A 20,311-nucleotide genomic window follows, 5' to 3' on the forward strand; every position below is an offset into this window, starting at 1 on the left:
GAAAGTTTTATCCCATGAGCTATACCTATTGTATTAGCACCTTAGACAAATTGAGAATGGAGAATGTGTACTAATTCTAGAGCTCTTAACAAGATCATAGTGGAATATAGATTTCATGTGCGAAGGATGGATGATATAATGGATTGTTTGAGTGGAGAAAAGTATTTTACAAAGATTGATTTGAAGAGTGGTTATTATCATATTGATATTAGAGAAGGTGATGAATGGAACACTACTTTCAAGACAAAAGATGGTTTGTATGAATGGTTGGTAATGCCTTTTGGTTTGACCAATGCACCTTGTACTTTCATGAGGTTGATGAATGAAGTTCTCACAATATTATTGGGTAATTTTTTATTGTTTATTTGGATGATATTATGATATTTAGTAAGACTAAGGAAGAACATCTTGAGCATGGATTAACTTGAAAAAGTGTTCCTTTATGAAAGAGGATATTGTGTATTTGGGATTTGTGATTTCATCTGATGGTTTGAGAATGGATCCTGAGAAGGTTAAAGTAATTTTGGAATGGCCTACACCTGAGAATGTGGGTTAGGTAAGATCATTTCATGATTTGGCTACTTTCTAGAGGAAGTTTATAAATAATTTCAATTCTATTTGTAATGCTATGACTGAGACAGTGAGAGGAGATAAAAGGGATTTTAAATGGACACATGGAGCCAATAAGAGTTTTGAGACTTTGAAACAAAAGGTTGTTTAGTCACCTGTATTGGTTTTTCCTTATTTCAGTAAGGTGTTTCAAGTTGAATGTGATACAATTGGTAGTGCAATAGGAGCTATGTTGAGTCAAGAAGGTAAATTTGTTGCTTTATTTACTGGAAAAATGAATGGTGTTAAAAGGAAGTATTATGTGTATGATTAAGAGTTTTATGTTATTGTTCAAGCCTTATAGAAGTGGAGACATTGTTTTATTCTTAAGGAGTTTGTGTTGTATACTGATCATAAAGCTTTACAATATTTGGGAAGTCAACATAAATTAAATCAGAGACATATGAAGTGGTTTGAGTACTTGCATAGTTTCACTTTTGTGATCAAGCATAAGATTGGAGTTATTAACTAAGTTTTTGATGCATTGAGAAGAAGATATTCTTTTTTGACAGAGATGAAGGTTGAAGTTCTTGTTTTTTATTAAATGAAAGAGTTGTATGATATTGACCTTGATTTTTCTGAGGTGTGGAGAGAGTGCAGAGCACCAAATCTATTAAATAAATGAGTATTTCATTCAAGAAGGCATGTTATTTTTGGAGGAATTTGTGGAAGAAGATGGGTACTAAGTTGATATTTAGTTCTACATTCCATCCACAAATAGATTGACAAATAGAGGTTGTGAATAGAAGCTTGAGTAATTTATTTAAATGTTTAGTTAGAGATAAGTTGAGTAATTGGGATATGCTATTGGCACAAGCTGAGTTTGCATATAATAATTATGTGAATAAGAGTATAGGAAAAAAACCTTTTGAGATTGTTACTAGAGTGCAGCCTAAAGGAGTATCAGATTTGAGGGATGTTGCTGGTGAAGAGTAGAGAAGTGTTGAAGGGGAAGAATTTACTAGTTTTATGAAGTCTTTGCATGAGGAAGTGAAGTTAAAGTTGAAATGAAGTAATCAAAAGTATTAGGAGAATGATGATAAGTCTAGAAAATACCATGTTTCTTAAGTTGGTGATGAGGTGATGGTTCATTTGAAGAACATAAGATTTCCTATTGGAACATACAATAAGCTAAAAATGAAGAAGTTTGGACCTTGTAAGATCTTGAGGAATTTTGATAGAAGTAATGCTTATGAATTTGAGTTACCTGATGACATGGATATATCTCCTATATTCAATATTTTTTATTTCCATAAGTATCATGAGTCATCCATGAGGTTTAGATTAGTTGGGTGAAGTGATGAGTTCTCATTGTAAAGATCCTAGTTCAAATCTCAAGAGGGAAATCTTTATGGAATTCTAAGTTGTGACTCTTGGTCTTCTATTGGTTGTATTTGTCTCATTGTAAAAAAGTAGATTCTAAGTTGTGACTCTTGGTCTTCCAAATGTTGTTTCTAGAGTGGTTTCTTGAATGAGCTTGTAATTCTCATGTTGTTTCTTGAATGAGCACAATATTTTAAACAATTTCAATATAAGTATCATGAGTCAGATGATGATATTTTTATATCAAATGATTATCACAAGAAGACGACTGAAGAGGTTGAACAGATATTGGATCAGAGAGTTGGTAAATGCACAAAGGAAAATATTACTATGAATATTTGGTGAAGTGGAAGAATAGAATAGTTGAAGATGCAACATGGGTTTCTCAATCTAAGTTAGATTCAGCTTAGGCTGTGATGTATTAATGATTCAGGAGAATTATTTATTTCAAACTTGATTGTCTAATGCAAGAGCATCCTAGCTTGCCTTATAATCCTTCTCATTTGTTCATTTTGATAGTGTTAACCAAGTTCCAACAATTTTAACCAAGTTCCAGCAGTATTAACCAAGTTCTAGCAGTGTTAACTGAGTTCCAACAGTGTTAACTAAGTTTTAGAGTTAACCAATAGTATTAACCGAGTTTCAATGTTGACCAAGTGTTCCTTTGTGTGCTAAGAGAACCTAATATTTTTTGATGTTGGGTTCCTTCTTTGACTGAGTTTTTCTATGATTGATTCTTAGTTTGAGGTGACTTATGTATTTAATTTGGATCATGAATTTAATGATAGGATCTTGTCTTAGATGTGTGCAACTATTTTAAGGTTGGCCTTTCTATTAGGTAATGATCTAAAATCTTTTGTAGGTCATTTTTGCAAGTAAAAGTATAGGTATTTGGTTTATGTTAAGAAGAACTTAGAAGAACTTAGAGAGTTTAGAGCAGATGTTTTTGGAAAATTGAATTTAAAGCTAGATCATGGATATTGAAGTTATATTTTATATCAGACCATAACCCAGAAGGCCTTATAGTTGGGCATATACGTTGATAATTTGATGAATCAATAAAAGTATTTACTCTCTCTCTCTCTCTCTCTCTCTCTCTCTCTCTCTCTCTCTCTCTCTCTCTCTCTCTCTCTCTCTCTCTATCTCTCTCTCTCTCTGTTGCATTGTTCTCTCTATGTTTTCTTCCATTGTGTTTATTTTGCAAGTTATTTGGATAGCTAAGTATGCCTTAGTCCCTAGCTATTTATTCACTCCTTGTGTCAATATCACACTTCTTACTTATCTACAAGTCAGTGCTATTTATAACTCAACTGGGCAGGATTAAGAAAAAACACACAACATGAAAATAGAAAACATAACACATTATTTATCTCATCTAGGATGAAAACCATAACCCTTTTAAAATATTACAATGAAATTGTTAGGTGGAACCTCATTAGAGGATTTTGATAGGACCTATTAAAGTTTGAACAGAAGTAAATGTGTCACCCTGTTAAGGGATTTGTACAAATAACATGTTAGCGTCCACCCTCAATAGGATTTTTAGTTGTAAAGATTAGTAAACAATAGTAATTTATCTAACATTTTACCTATTGTACTTAGCTTGGAATAGATCCTTGTGCATATCCCTTGACCAGCTCTGATCACTTGTGTGCTTGTCTCTCCTTTCTTATGCACATGATACACCTTATTATTCTTGAGCTTTCTTTCCTCTTCTCAGTGCATAAAATCCTCAAAGATGGCCTTTCTCCAATCACTCTACTTCATACTATGAGATTCCACTTTATCTTGTCTCTTCTAGCTCTCTAGCTATTTGCTTGGAAATCTAACCTTTACTCTTCTAACTCTTTTTTTTTATATACTTTTCTCTTTCTTTTCTTGGAAGACTTGATCTAAGAATTCAAATTTGAATTCTCACCCTACTACTATTTTGGCCTTTGATTGTAGCAGTGTGCTGCTCTTTTCAAGCTATGGTGTGTTCATATAGAATTCATGAGTGTCATGTGTTCTCGATGACTGTCTATTATTGGAAAGAATTCAAATTTGAATTATTTCAATTCTTCCTTGATCCTTTCCCCCATCATCATCAAATGCAACATTGAGTGAACTCTTACCCTCTACCTAACAAGGTAATCATGAGTTTCTTTCTTCATGCTCATCATGTTGACCTAGCCAATTCAACTCACCAGTACGTCTACTTTTCCTTTCACTCTATGCCCTTCTTATGCAAAGTTCACTTAGCATGCTTTGTCTAAGTGTATCACCTTTCTCATCATCTCTACTCAAATTCTCTATTATTATTACCTTTATGAATTAGAGTCACACATTATTGTGTTTTGTTGATTGTGCCACTCTATTGGTCTTGATTCCTTCATATGGGTTTCCATCAATGACAACACGTTTAATGACTAGTTATGTTGGTATGTGTACTGGTAATTCTTCAAGAGACTTAAGTCCAAAATATCCCCTTTGGAATTGATGGAAACACTTAGTCATTTTGATGTCTTTTTGTGTGAGTTCTTTGTGTGGGTTCCTTTATTTCCTTCTTTCATTTTCTCCCCATGAGATAGTGCACTTTCATGCTTTGATTGTTTGCAACTCCTTTCATTTTTTTGCTCCTCCTCTTAACTTCTCCCCATTTGACCGCAATGAAAAATGTGACCATATTTTCTTTCTAATTGGTCTCTTAATAGCTCCCCCTTATGGAGTAATCAATTATTTTCATCAATCCACTTTTTAGTCTTCTTCATTTCTTGATCATGGATTGAGGCCAACCTATTTGAGCTTAGTTCAAGATGGATAGGGGTAATACCCCTAACCTTTACTCTTTCAACTCTATTTTATTTTATACTTACCTCTAACTTCTCTTAGAAGACTTGATCTAAGAACTCAAATTTTGAATCTTGCCCTACTACTAACTCGGCCTCCCCTTGCAGTAGTGTGTCACTCTTGTCAAGTTATAGGATGTTTGTACATGATTCATAGGTTCCATGTGTTCCTAATGATGTTCTATTGTTGTTCGACTATTACTCAATCATTTCTCCCGCCACCACTGAATGCAATGTTGAGTGCACTCTTCCCCTCTACCTAACTAGGAAGTCACCAGTTTCTTGCTTCATGCTCATAATAATGACCTGTCTAATTCAACTCACAATTAAATTCACTTTTCCTTTAGATTTGTATCATTTTGCTTATGTGAAATTCACTTAGCATGCTTTTTCTAAGTGGATCACCTTTTTCATCATCTCTAATGGGCTTCTCTACTATGATTACCTTTATGAATTAGAGTCACACATTAGAGTGTTTTTCTGATTGTGCCTCTCAATTGGTCTTGATTCCTTCATATGCATTGTCATCAATGACAACACCTGTTGATGCCCTGTTGATGACTAAGTATATTGGTCAATCTTCAAGAAATTTAGGCTGAAAACCTCATCATTGGGTTAAATGCAATAATATTATCAAAGATTTTTTAGTAGTCTCAAAATTTGTTCAAAAAATACTAACTTCATCAAACATATCAATAAATACATATCAATATACTCAATGTGTTACCCTCTAAAGGCAAAATAACTCTCCAAAAATATAATCCTGCAAGAAGAAAATGTATTCATCTTGGAAAACATACTGAACCTAGCTTACAAAAATTAAGTCAAGATAAGAAGGATCATTGTACCATAAGTTAGAAATTATGGACCTCAAGTGAAACATTCAAGGTATAAAGACAATGAGTTTTTTAACTTGCATAAAAGTAAAGGGCATAAAATATTGAATTGTGTTAAATTAAAAAAAAACTTATTCAAGACCTTATACACAAGGTTTATTCTACTGTTAAAGATACTCTTTCCTTCTCAAACAATTATCTAAAAACATTCAAGGATTCACTCCCTAAACACAAAAAAGAAGATACCTCCAAAAGCCATAATAATTCAAATAGTGCCAATTACTTTGTCATTCCATATGAATACCCCATAATCCCTAGAAGGATTCTCATTCATAAAAAATGTGAGATTGATATGTGCACACCCACAACCTATAGGGTTAAAGTAGAATTCCATCATCTTTTAAATCAACATAAAAGTAGCCCTTCAAGACCAACCAATGTTCTTTTTCCACATGCATCTCAAATTATCACTTGCATCTCATGATTCTAACTCATCAAATAATAATCTTTCACATTAAAATCAAAGCACTCCTTCCTTCTCATCTAATGATAAGTCTAAGAAAGATACACAGCCCATTCCTTCTAATTATCCTATTATGCATGACAGTAAAGATCCTAACATCTCTCCTAGTACTAATTATTATTGTAATCCTCCACAAGCTCCAAGAAAAAAATATGAAAGCACAAAATAAATTAGCATCAAAACATGTTCATTCAAATGCTTCGTATACGCCTTTGTCATTCACTCTATCATATATCCCTCCTCCTATCCAAATACATTTTGTGTTCTTCCTTTGATCTTGAGTATCCTATCTATATCCTTCACCACATAATCTTCATTATATCTATGTATTCACATCCCAAATTTATCTTGATTACCTTTTATCTTTCATAACAAGCTACCACTTCCAAGGTTACAAAAAATGGAATTGTTATAGTTGCAACAAAATGATCAAAAATTATAAGTTCAAAGCAAGAGCTTAACATTATAAACATGTTCCATTCAAAAGATTCATATATTCCTATATCCCACATCCTATCTAAATCCATTTTTTCCTTCTTCATTTGATCTTGATTATCCTACCTATATCCTTATCACATATTCATCATTCTATCTATGTACTCACATCCCACCTTTTATCTTAAATTTTAGCTTTCATACCCACCATATGTCATCCCTAACTAGGTGCATCTCTTTGACCTAGTAATAGACTTGAATTTATAATGTTATTTTAAGGAAAAAATATCATAATAAAAAAAATTAAACCATTTAACATAAATACTTTGACATTGAACTTTTATAAAGACTAATGAACTAAGTAACTAATTTATCGTGTATCTATCCCTATTCATTTATTTATCTATGCCATGGTAGACGTTTCTTTCCTATATTAAGCATGACCAATCTACACTTTTCTTTTCTCGTTGGAAAAAGATACGTTGGATGCACTTTTTTTTGTTTGGTCTTTTTTTTTTCATATGGTTTTTTATCTATTGCATACATTGTTATTTGATCTTGGATCCTTTGTATCTATTACCTTCTTTAATCCCATTCCAAGGAAGTGTAGGGAAACCTTAATACTAATATTGTAGTGGAAGTGAAATGGGGCATGGTCAATGATTTTTGAAAATGCCCCCGCAGGGGTTTTTTGGGGTAATACCCTTGAAGACTCAAATGATTTATAATTGTAAAAGGTGTTGGCTACTATCTTTTCTATTGGATGACTTATAATACCCCTAATTTTGTAAGTGTCAAAAATCTTGTATAAAATGGCTTAGGGTTAGGTATTTCAGAATGTATGGTGAGATTATAGCTTCTTATAGTAGTATTGAGTTGTAAGGGATTGTGGATTGTAATCATTGGATAATAATAATATTGGAATTATTGTTGGTAGATGTCTTCCAGGGATTGGATGAACCATGTTAAATCTTTGTCTTAAGTCCTGTTCTCTATGATTTATTATTTTCTAATATTGGTTATTTTTGCATGTAATTGTTGTGTATGTTTGTGGTTAATCCTAGCAGCTAGGATTATCCTCACTCCTAATAATTCTACTGGTGCAAAGGTTTCTCCATAGTCTATGTCTTCATCTTGTGCATAGCCCTTGCAAAAAAATTCGGCATTGCTTCTAACCACTTCTCCATCTTCATTTATCTTGTTTCAAAATACCCATTTTGTACCAATAATGTTCTTGTCATTTGGGTGAGTGACCAAGGTTCATGTATCATTTTTCACTATTTGATCAATTTCTTCCTCAATGGCATTTCTCCATTCTTGATCTTTTAGAACCTCTTTTGTAACCTTAGGCTCCATGTGTGAGAGTAGATATGCTCTTTGACTCCTTTCTCTTAGTTATTACTCTAGTTTCCTTATCCCAATGATCTAATTTATTGAGTGGTGTCTTCTTAGATACTTTATTAGCATTGATTCTCCTTAAGGTGCCTCCACTCTATGTTCTTCAAGTCAAGCTTCTTCTTCTTGAGCTAGTATAATTTCTTGTACAAGTTATGCAACAATTGGTACTCTCTCCACTATATCACTTAGTGGGATGTACTCAGATTTCTTGTAATCTTTTGGTTCCTTTGTGTTATCTTCCTCTTTGTTCTCTAAGAATTCATCCACATTTACATTGGTAGGTTCCACAAATTTTTTTGGCTGAAGATTTAAACATTGATATTATCTACTCTTGGTAGTGTCCCAAAAAGATATCCTCATCACTTTTAGGCTAGAACTTCCCTTGGTATTCATCCCTCTTGATATGACATTTGCTTCTAAATAACTTAAATTAATTAACAAATGGTGTGTGACGAAACCACAATTCATAGGGAGTCTTCTTTGTCCCCTTCTTCACTTGTACCCTATTCAGGTTGTATATGGTTGTTCTTACAACCTCTCTCCGATAGATCTCTACAACATTATCTTGGATCATATATGTTCTAGCATAATCTATGATAGTTTTTTTTCTTCTTTCAATGACACCATTCAATTGAGGTGTTCTAGGAGTTGGTATTTTCCTTTTGATTCTATGGTCCTCACAATAGCTTTCAAATTCTTGTGAAGTGAACTCACCTCCTTGGACTCATCTTAAGCACTCCAATGCTCTACCGGTCACTCTTTCCACCTTTTCCTTATACACTTTGAACATGTGGAAGGCCTCTAACTTTTATTTTACATAAACAATCTACATCATTCTATAAAATCGTCAATAAGCAACATAAAGTATTTGTCCCCAGATACACTATTCATCTGCATGGGACCACGCAAGTCAGTATAAACTAGATCTAATATATGTGCTAAAGTAAGTGACTTTCTAGAGAAACTTTAACTTTTGAACTTTCCTAATTGACAATCTTTATGCATAATATTGTTAGGTTTAGTAATAGGGGGTAGACCCCTTACATAGTTCTTCCTTCCTACTTTGACAATGCTTTCAAAATTTACATGGCATAGCCTCCTATGTCATGCCCTAGTTTTACGAGACAAAATACAACCATTTTTTTTAAATAACTATAACGAATAATACATTGATATGATGAATTGAATTGACATAACATTGAATACAGAGTGGTTGCATTCTAGGAGTCCATTACACCTAATCAAGTTTTTGATGTCATGCTTACACCCACTAAACCAACTAAGCCCTAGGTGTTATCAATAAGTATAATTTAGGTAAAGATGCCTATAGAATGACTTAGGATTACATAGGTATTCCTATTTATGTAGTATGGTCAAATGATAGATGCATTTAGGGTAGTGGAAGGCCTATATGAGAAGTCACTTGCCAGTGTTCATTTTCATTAAGAGTCAAGGTAATGCACATCTATTAAACTCCATAGTGAAGTATTTCCTATATCTTGAGTATATAGCAACTTTGATCCCCTAAAACAAATAAATTGAAGTGTATGTACATAGTCATTATGATGTCAATGCTCCATTCATATGACAAAAGATGTACATATAATATGTTGCGCTCAATGTATATATTTTTAGGGTGAGGCTATATATCATACTATGTACATTATATGACAGTAAGATAGTTTCTAAACAATTTCATTTGGAAGTCAGGCTCTATATTTATTATTACAATTGGTAAATATTAAAGGCGTATTCAATCATCATGAGACATAGGATAAATATTATAAATTCAATAATTGAGCACATTATTAGTGTTGGTAAGGGACTTTCAATACATTCAACATGACATGTGTATTACAAAAATTTTAGGAGGAATTAAATTATATAAGTTTTTTATACATTTATATATTAGATGCATGGTCCATACATTTATTTTGTTTAATTTTGGTCAATTATATGTACCAAAAATTCTCCCTAAATTTATTTAACTTCATCCATGCATAGAATTAGTTCGATACAAAATTTATAAGGAGAATCCGTAAAGTAAAAATCTTATGTATATTAATTATCAAACACATTAGTTTTACTAGTGCTGACTATACACCCCCAACCTGATAATGACTTCACACTAGCCTATAACTTAATTGTCTAAACCAATATATTTACTCTTTAGATTACTATTATTTCTAAGAAGAACATAAATACATATTCCATTAATAATACTTACTATTTACAAAAGATTGAAATTTATTTCTAACTTATTCACAAGCTAACTTTAAAATATACTAACTTCTATCCAAAGTGCTTGACCTAAGACAAACTTACATTAATACATTTTCCTTAAACTACATAATTTTCCCTTTTGTGCAAAGTCTTCCTATCTACTAACACACCACTATATGACCCTTATCTTATATTATTTTCTAAACCCCTTATCTAATTTTGCTACAATCCACTAACCACACCTAACCTACTTTCATTTACTACGCCTTAGCACCAATCAAGTGCATAATCTCATTCTTTCTATTCCAAACTATGGCCTACCTTTTTCCTAGGTGCCAAGTCACTAGAGGGAAGAATATTTCTTTATTTTAAAATGGAGGTGGCTGATGTCATGAGTGAAATCTAACATGTGCCCATCTCCATAGGTTCCTTTACTTCCCCAAGGTATGTTATGGTGGTTAAGATGGAAAAAGGGCCTTAAACATATTCTATACACACCTTTTTTCCCTTCCCAAGGCTAGGCACCTAAGTTGAGGGTCCTAGTTTATGTAAGATGTTAATTCATAAAACTCAAACCCATGCATGTAAGCCTAGGATGTTTTTTTTAAGAACATGAGGCATTAAAATAAAGTCCAAAATAAACTTGGAATAAAGGTGGAGGCACATTGGTATATGAACCTGACATGTTTTGTTATCCATCAATCATGTCTCCCCATTTCCCCAACGCCTAGCTTCTCTTCCCTAGGTGTGGTATGATGGGGAGGGAATTAAGATTTGTTCCTCCCACCTTTTTAGCTTATTGGGTGCCTAGGGAGATGAGATCTGACTTTATGTTAGTATGCTACTTTTTTCCAATAAAAAGAGACCTTTACCACATGCGTCCAAGGTTGTTAGGAAGGATGGTCACTTGGGTCCATGCATATATATATATATATATATATATATATATATATATATATATATATATATATATATATATATATATATATATATATATATATATATATATATATATAATGTTGTTTTCTAGAAATGATGACCCAAAGGGTCACGTGATTTATAAGAGTCTTTTCTTGTAATGTATTAAGGGACTAGGTCATTAGTATTTTAATATATGTATTATCTTATTACACTCCAAGCACAAGATGCTTAGAATATTCCCTTAATATTTAATTGGATTGTAATCTTGGGGAAGGAATTATTTTCCTCCCCATACATTTTTTAGAGAACCAAATATACACCTACAAGATTGTTCTTATGCATTTGGGCTATGTATCTTTTCAAACAAATTCCCTTTAATCCTACCATAGAGTTTAAGTGATTATAGTTGATGATATGATGGTGTGATTTAACCTAGGAAACTATTAGGGCCATGAATCTAAGTGATCTAATGCCCATGCACATGTAGTGATCTATCAAATAGAATAACTTCCTTCCATTAAATTGAATGAATAACATATATAATTACAATTTCAACTATTCATGCATTAAATTAAATCAAATATATTAAAAGAGTATAATCACTATGAAATATTCTCACTAATTGGATTGTAAGAAGTGTTTCTTTTACATGATTCTCTATTTTGCATCAAATTGCATAATGTGAAAACTCACAATAAATGTTTCCTAACAAGCAACTACATTAATATGTTTCTTGATCTTTCTTTACACATTTTCAACCAGATACAATAATGAGGATATCCTTCTTTACATCACAATGAAAACCTTGGTATCACAACACATTTGAGATGGCATGAAACATTGGTCTCTCTTTTTGACCTTGTCAAGGGTGAAACCCTAAAATCTTCAAGGAACCCATCCTCACAAAACCTGCACACATACACAAACTAGGAACCATGGAGGCTCACTATAAGGAAACTTGGCAATAAAGAATATAACCGTTTCCACATAACCCATAATAGATCTAAAATAAATACAAAATTAAAATCCACATGCAAGAGAATAGACAACATACCCACAAAATTGTGACACAAGATATACCCTGGGAAATGCTCATTGAGGGAAAAAACCCAGCCTCCAAAAGCATCCATCACCATGTATTATTCAGCAAAAAATACCATTGCAATACAACCATGGAAGCCTTTATGGTCATAGCCACAACCGAGCAAACTATATGAACTAGCATGAATCCACACATCCCATGCCATGCTTTCAACCTTCACAAATGCTCCCTTGGCTAACCTATCAAGCCTTGTCCCACTTGACTCTTGCCTTTCTCACTTTTACTCTCACTCTACAACAACTACCCTTGTGGTTGCTTATTTAGCAGCAAGTCCCACAAAACTACCAAGTGGTATTACATAAACCATGTGCTACCTAACCCACTGACCCCACATTTAATATTGGGCATTTAATTCTTTTCCCCAATATTAAATAATTACATGAAATATTTTCACAATGTTACAATACAACTCATCAAGAATATTTGACTGGAATCTTTACATGTTGCACATACATCTAGGTGGAACATTACATGGTAAAATAAAATAATAAAATATAACAATATTATGCAATGTATGCAACACCCATTATCTCAACACTCACCTCTGATACAAGGCTTCTATGAAGCCACCCACCAAGTAGGGGAAACAAGATCCAAATAGGATACACACATACATCACTTGAAAATGCATGAGAACACACCACATAACACTAAATAAACCCTCCCATGGCATGCACATTGATTCACCATTAGAATCATAAGAACATTGGGTGAAGGTGGCCTCTTGAAGAGGAGATTTTCCATGTCAATACAACTCACACACATTAAATTCACCATGCCTCTACAAGGCTTGAAACATACATGCTTGATCTTCACAATTTTCCACTTATCACCCCCAAGTTTATAATTCCACTTATCACCCCCAAATCATAATATCAAGACAATGGCTCCAATGGAGCCCATACTCCATGAAATTTTCCCTCTTCTCTCCAAGAGAAGAGGCTCTCTACTACATTGTTGATCCCAACTAATCCCTTCATCCAAGGCTTCTCTTCCCTCCCAACGGTGGGTGAAGCCTTCACACCCATGATCACATTCAACATTCAAATCAAAACAATAAAATCAAGAAGGAAAGCAATAAATCTACAAGAACACAATACACATTCACATTGCCACAACACAATACCAAAATCCATAATGCAAGGACTCACAATACAATTCATACTCCATTGACACATTCTTCATACTTGCATATCTATTTTGCAATACTCAAGAAAGAAAATGAAGCATAGTTTTGAAAACACCAACCTTGGTCCAAGCTAGGGTAATTATAGTTGTAGTAGAGCTCCCTTAATCTCCCTCCAAAACCTAACTGTCTCTAGACTTAGAGAGTCGGTGAACACCCACTAATTTGTCACCGCTCCTCTACAAAGACTCTCTACCAACCTTATTTAGTAGGAACATCAAGCCCCCTCTTTCTTATATTGTTGCCCCTTCAAAATAAGAAATTTGACCAAGTGGGATGGTGAGGGTACACTCATGGGGAAACCCAAAATTTCGAATTGGTTCAAAAGGGCATTGTTTGAGGGGTCCCCTAAGTTAGCTAATCACTAAAATGGTTGAATTTAGGCCCCTAACATGTTATATTACCATTAGGATGGCTTATCTTCAATAAAATGACACTTTAGGACCCCATTTAGGCCACCTAAAATCCCTGACAAGCTTGAATTCGAAAATCAACATGATGGTGACCCATCCTAACACTCTCTCCCAAGTGGGTGTACCAAAACATTAATTGGAAGAAAAAGAATGGACTAAGATTAAGTGACCTTGTGACCAACACTCTAGGTGACATGTCATCAACACATGGACAATTACAAGTGTCAAGTGACACATTAAAATACATTACACTTCACTATGACATGTCCATGATGCATCTAAGTTATAATTAGACATTTCCTCATACAAGAAAACTTACATTATGAAACAAAATACTTTCACAACTAGGCTTTTGAATCTTCCAAAGATTTGCCTTGGCTAAACTGTGTTCACATAGGTTTGGAACTTGTTTCCCCCAAGAATTACATGGTTCCACTTCCTGCTCATTGAACTCGAGCATCAGTAGTCCAAGGAGGTCATATAAAATGTATATCATAAAAGCATAATTCAAAAAAAAAATTACAAAATCCATCTTGACATCATTCAATTTAAATTCTCTTTTCTACTCATTTCAATTAAATCATTCAAGGTGTTAGAATCTCATATCTACATATCATAAACCATCATAATAAATATGCATATCATAAATCATCATATTCAACTTTACATTTTGCATCACATTGTAATCTAATATTATCATGTCATAAAATTGCATCCATATGTGTTTGATCATTTCATACACACAATCTGGTTCTTAGTGCATATCATAAATGTAAAATACTACTGAAGTATCAAAATCAATAGATAAAACAATCGACTATCCATCTAAGTCTTGAATGGCTGTCAAGATTTCAAGGTCTCAAATATCAAAATGTAATAAAATGTCTATGCTATGGCAGATCGGAGTGAGGCCTCAAATCTTATGTCATAACCATTTGTTACCATTTCTAGCTACCATACAAGTATTAGCATAAATATTGAGGTAAAAGAGGTTACCTCTTCTTTTCTCTCTTGTAGCTAGAAGCTTGCATGTCTTGTCAAATATTCTGCAAGACCCTTTATTAAACTTGAACTTATAACCTTTATCTATTAGTTAAGCCACACTCAAAAGGGTATATTTTAGTCCTCCCACTAGATACAGATCTTCACAAGTAGTGCATTCATTTAGGTCTATAGTACCCTTACCTATGTTCATGGTGAGTTGTTGACAAACTTCAGCATTCCTTCATTGTAGGCCTCGCTCTCGTAGGACTTGTTTCTATTATCCAATTCTTATGCATACGGGTACTAGTTATTAGGGTTCTCTCTACCCTTTCTTCTTTGATGGAAATAAAAGATACTTTATCCCCATCCTCATCCTCATCATTGGTTGACTCTTCATTAGTCACACCACCTTCAGTGATGTAGCACAACTTCTTTTCATTTGCTTTGGAGTTTGACCACTTCTTGGTGGTACCCTTCTAGTTGTTGTTTTCTCTCCATTCAATGGTATCTTTTCTGATAGGTTCTAGACAGCTAGTAGAATAATGCCCTACCTTTTTGCAATTAAAGCATTTGAAAGAAAGCTTACCCTTGTACTTCCATTTTCCTCTGACCATTCTTTTTATGAGAAAAGCCTTCATATCTTCTTTTTTGGCTTCTTTAGCATGCAACCTCTCTAGTTCTCTCATGTTCTTAGATGTTCTTGCCACTCCCCTTTCTCTCAGTGTTGCAATAGGTGCAACACAGGCTTTGAACACAATTTTAACCTTGGGTGGTTGAATTTTGTTGAAGTTGTTGAGTTCAAATGAAGTAAATTTTCCTATTAGGGCATCCAGTGATACCTCCATCTTGTCTATAGCTCTCATATCTTGAATGGATGACACTTTCATATCATACTTGGGAAGTACAATTTTCAATGCTTTTCTCACATACTCATCTTTTTTTATTACTCTCCTGCATGTTATGATGGCTAGCATGATTTCTTTTACCTGCTTTCCATTTTTGTGATGCGAAGCCTAATCAAATTCAATAATTAATTTTGTAAGAATTATGTATAGCTCTAATACCATGTAAGAATTTTCCTTAGGGAAAAATAATGCCAAGATCAAGAAGCACAAGACTAGCACAATATGGACCAAATAATGTATGATCATAATAAAAATATGAGAATGAATTGATGTCTAAATATTTGGATATCAAATCATTCAATAATTGATAATTTATGTACATACACACTAGGAGTGCCTATATATAAAGGCCTCTAGAATGACTAGGAGTCAGCATAGTGATAAGTCTCAGAACTAAGCACATGTTCACTAAGAGTGGATTATCCTCTATTAAGCACAGAAGTTAGTGTGATGATGAGAGGATAAGCCTAAAAAGGTGTGTCACATAAAATTATGTTGTAGACACCATGTTCTTAATTAAGAGTGTGAATAACTATGTTGTCTACATGATAACTCAGTTGATTATGCAAACTCCAGTGTTGTAGACACCATGTGCTAAATTAGAGTTTCTTACTCCTATGTTGTCAACATAAAAACTCATATGAGTATGCATACTCCTAGGTGTCTAACCTAAATAATAATAAAATAATGCATTTAACCTAAGTAAACTTAAGTAAAGTGTAATACATAATTATTTACACTAACAATGCCCCCTTAATTGCAACTTAGGGGAATGCAATTAAGCTCACAAAAGCTATGATGAAATACATAATGGGTCTCGACTACTAGGTCATGTTAGGTACCCATGTTCAAATGCAATGCAATGCAAGAAAATGCATGAAATGCAATGAAATCTCTCTACAAATAGGGAAAGAGGGAAAACCTCATGGGAAAAACCCTCCCCCAAAAAGAGAGATAAGTACAATAAAGAGAGATGCATGAATGGATGGAGTAAACAAGACCCCCCCCCCCCCCATTATGACATACATCAGGCATATAAAATAGAGAATCCCTCCATGAAATCCCCCCCTTAGTGAAGGATCTCCTGATGATGAGTGCTTGATCACAAAAGAAAATCCAATGCCAACAAACAAAATTTCTCCCTTTAGGAAGAAGAAACACCAAGTATAGGTGCAAGTATGCTTCCCACTATGGATACGAAGATGGAAGATGGATCCATATGTAGTATGGTGTGGATGTTGCCTCTGAATTCTTCTCATATGTCAACAAGTCCTTGATGAATGTAGATTCTACAAACCAATCTGGTGGATGCACAATAGAAGGCGGCAAACAAGGTAATATGTCCATGGATGAAACTGAATCAACCTCCAAAGATGATGAAGCATATTGATAGGAAGATATGGGGAGAGAAACAATGTCAACTCCCCTCAATGATGTAGGCACACCCATGAAAGAAGCTCCTTGATGACTGAAGAAGCTGCACCATGAAAGCTGAATGAAGTTCCTCCTTGTAGGAAGAAGTGGTGTCATGGGTGTAGTAGAGAATGCTCCCCAACTGGTAGGAAGAATCCTCAAAAAATATGATGTCTAAGGAAACTAGAATACAATCTCTAAAGACTAAGATGTCTCCTCTGAAGTAAAAGAGTTCTCCTCCAACTATTGTAAAGAAGTGTCCACAATCATGTCAGTCTCAAAGAAAAGATCATGTGGGTGAGGGTTAGAGTGATCCCTTGTAACAAGTGAAGAAGAAGTCTCCTCAACAAAGAGAAGATGAATGTCATCAATGATGTCTCCCACATCTTCAATGTAAGACTCTAAAAATAGCATTGCAATGTCTGGAAGAAATTTATCCCATGAAGTTGAAGTAGGAAGACATGGTATTTCCTACTACATTGAATCAAGAGCATCTGTGGCTAGAACTGGATCAGTAGAAGCAATAGAAGCATCAGGAGGTGCGATCTCATCAAGAGTTGAAGGTACCATAACTAGAGTTACTGGAGGTAGAATATCCTCTATAAATGGAGGAACTGTTGGATCTCCATATGCTTTCCAAAGAGCCATCCAAATGTCATAAGGTTCAGTGAGCTTTCCAATGTTATCAAAGCAATCAACATTGATACTGAAAAAAATGACACCCAATTATGTTAATAGGTGTACGATTAGTGTAAGAGGGTGGTTCTTTGGAACATAGATGATGAAATACTTCCTTATGCTCTCTTAGATGTTCAATTATCAAGGCACTCCATTTCTAATAGTTCTTCATTGTCAACCTTGGTCTTATGCCAAACTAACATGTGTGACAAAAATCCATGAGATCAATAAATGTAGGCACCCCTCAAAATGCAAAAATAATCAATGAAACCCCTCTAATGTATGATTTGGCACTTTATATTTAGTTTGTTTACAATGGGTCACTTGTCAAAATGGACAAAAGTGGACTTCTGATTTTTCTATTTACAACCTCCTCTTGGAGTTCAAATCTGGAACTTTAAAATGTAGCTCAAAAATACAACAATTTTCAAGTTTGATCAAAGAAATACAATTCAAAAAAGGACCTATTTTGAAATTGGTATTTCTATTCACAAGCCTATAATTTGATTGTAGATCTAGAAAGTAGACGAAAAATTATGCACTTTCAAAAAAAATGGAAACTGAATATGTATCGAGATGAACCCGAACTAAACCTTTGAGGTTGCAAAAATTAGGACTTGCAATTTGTAGAAAAATTCAGGAACAAAGATCTCAAACATCCCACACCAATGTGTAGATCACAAAATTCTACCCCATAACAAAAACAATTGCTCGAAAAAAGGAGTTTGTATGAGGGAGATATCACTATTTGAAAATCACCTCTGTAATTATTTTTCCTAAATCGTCGTCATCACACCTCCAAAAAATAAATGACTCTAAATTTCACCTTAGATGTTCAATTTTGATGAAACAAAAGTCAATTTTGGGGTTTTCTGACCTTCTGAATATGATGCCAATATCTAATTTGCACCAACAAGCTCCAATCTTCAACTGCAAAAAATCTCTCCTACTGGCCTGATGGCCAAAAAAATTTGGAAAATAATGCAGATTAGAAAAATTGCAAAGATGCAAATCTAAAAGATCATACCAATTTCACAAATCAGGCCTTCGGGTTCCAGTTTGCAAAAAAAGTTTTCCTTAGATTTGACTATGGCCTAAGGTAGGCAAATTTATACTCAAAATTCACTGAATTGATGCTTTAGATGCAATGGTGAGGTCTGATGTGGCTCTAGACACTCCCAATGATTGTAGATACTTCAAATATAAATCGAGGTTCTTCAAGAGGTGAAGCAAAAAGGGTCTCCAATGGCTATGTGAAGAGAACTCCTGTGGCTATGATACCATGTAAGAATTTGGTATAGCTCTGATACCATGTAAGAATTTTCCTTAGGGAAAAATAACACTAAGATCAAGAAGCACAAGACTAGCATAATATGGACCAAATAATGTATGATCATAATAACAATATGAGAATGAATTGATGTCTAAATCTTTGGATATCAGATCATTCAGTAATTGATAATTGGTGTACATACACACTAGGAGTGCCTATATATAAAGGCCTCTAGAATGACTAGGAGTTAGCACAATGATAAGTCTCACAACTAAGCACATGTCCACTAAGAGTGGATTATCCTCCATTAAGCATAGAAGTTAGTGTGATGATGAGAGGATAAGCCTACAAAGGTGTGTCACATAAAATTATGTTGTAGCAACCATGTGCTTAATTAAGAGTGCAAATAATTGTGTTGTCTACATGACAACTCAGTTGATTATGCAAACTCCAGTGTTATAGACACCATGTGCTAAATTATAGTTTCTTACTCTTGTATTGTCAACATGACAACTCATATGATTATGCATACTCCTAGGTTTCTAACCTAATAAATAATAAAACATTTAACCTAAGTAAACTTAAGTAAAGTGTAATAAATAATTATTTACACTAACAAAATTTTCTCACTTTATTCAATGTGGTTTCCCCCTAGATTTTAATGCAGGGGTTTAGGGGAAGTTCTCCCAAGATAGGGTCAAGAGGTAGCACCCCTTGTAAGGTCCTATGGTAGAGCCTCAAGTGTGGTCCCTATTGTAGTACAGGGTGGGGTCGAGGGTCGATGCCCCCATGAGAGTTTTCGAGGGAAATGTCATCAAAATATCAACTAACTTTATTATTGTAAAAGGTGTCATTTAAATTTTTCTATTGGATGATTTATTCTAGACCTAATTTGTATGCATAAAATATCTTGTATAAATTGGCTAGGCTTGGGGATTGCATAATGTATGATGAGATTGTAGCTTCTTTTGGCAGTATTAAGTTGTAAGGAATTACAAATTGTAATCAAGTTGTAATCATTGGATAATAAGAATATTGGACTCACTATTTGATGGATATAGCCCAAGGATTGGGTGAACTACGTTAATCTTTGTGTCTTGTATTCTCTTCTGTGTGATTTATTAATTTTTGATATTGGTTATATTTGCATGTAATTTTCATTTATATCTCTTTAATCCTAATAGTCATAGGCTTTAATCTCTTCACCTTCTTACATCCTCATGCCATCAAAATTTCCTCTCAGGCTTTCATCTTTTGCCCT

The sequence above is a fragment of the Cupressus sempervirens genome, chromosome 1, assembly GCF_028749045.1.
Source record: "Cupressus sempervirens isolate cs-2001-9-10 chromosome 1, ASM2874904v1, whole genome shotgun sequence".
In the NCBI taxonomy this organism is placed as follows: Eukaryota; Viridiplantae; Streptophyta; class Pinopsida; order Cupressales; family Cupressaceae; genus Cupressus; species Cupressus sempervirens.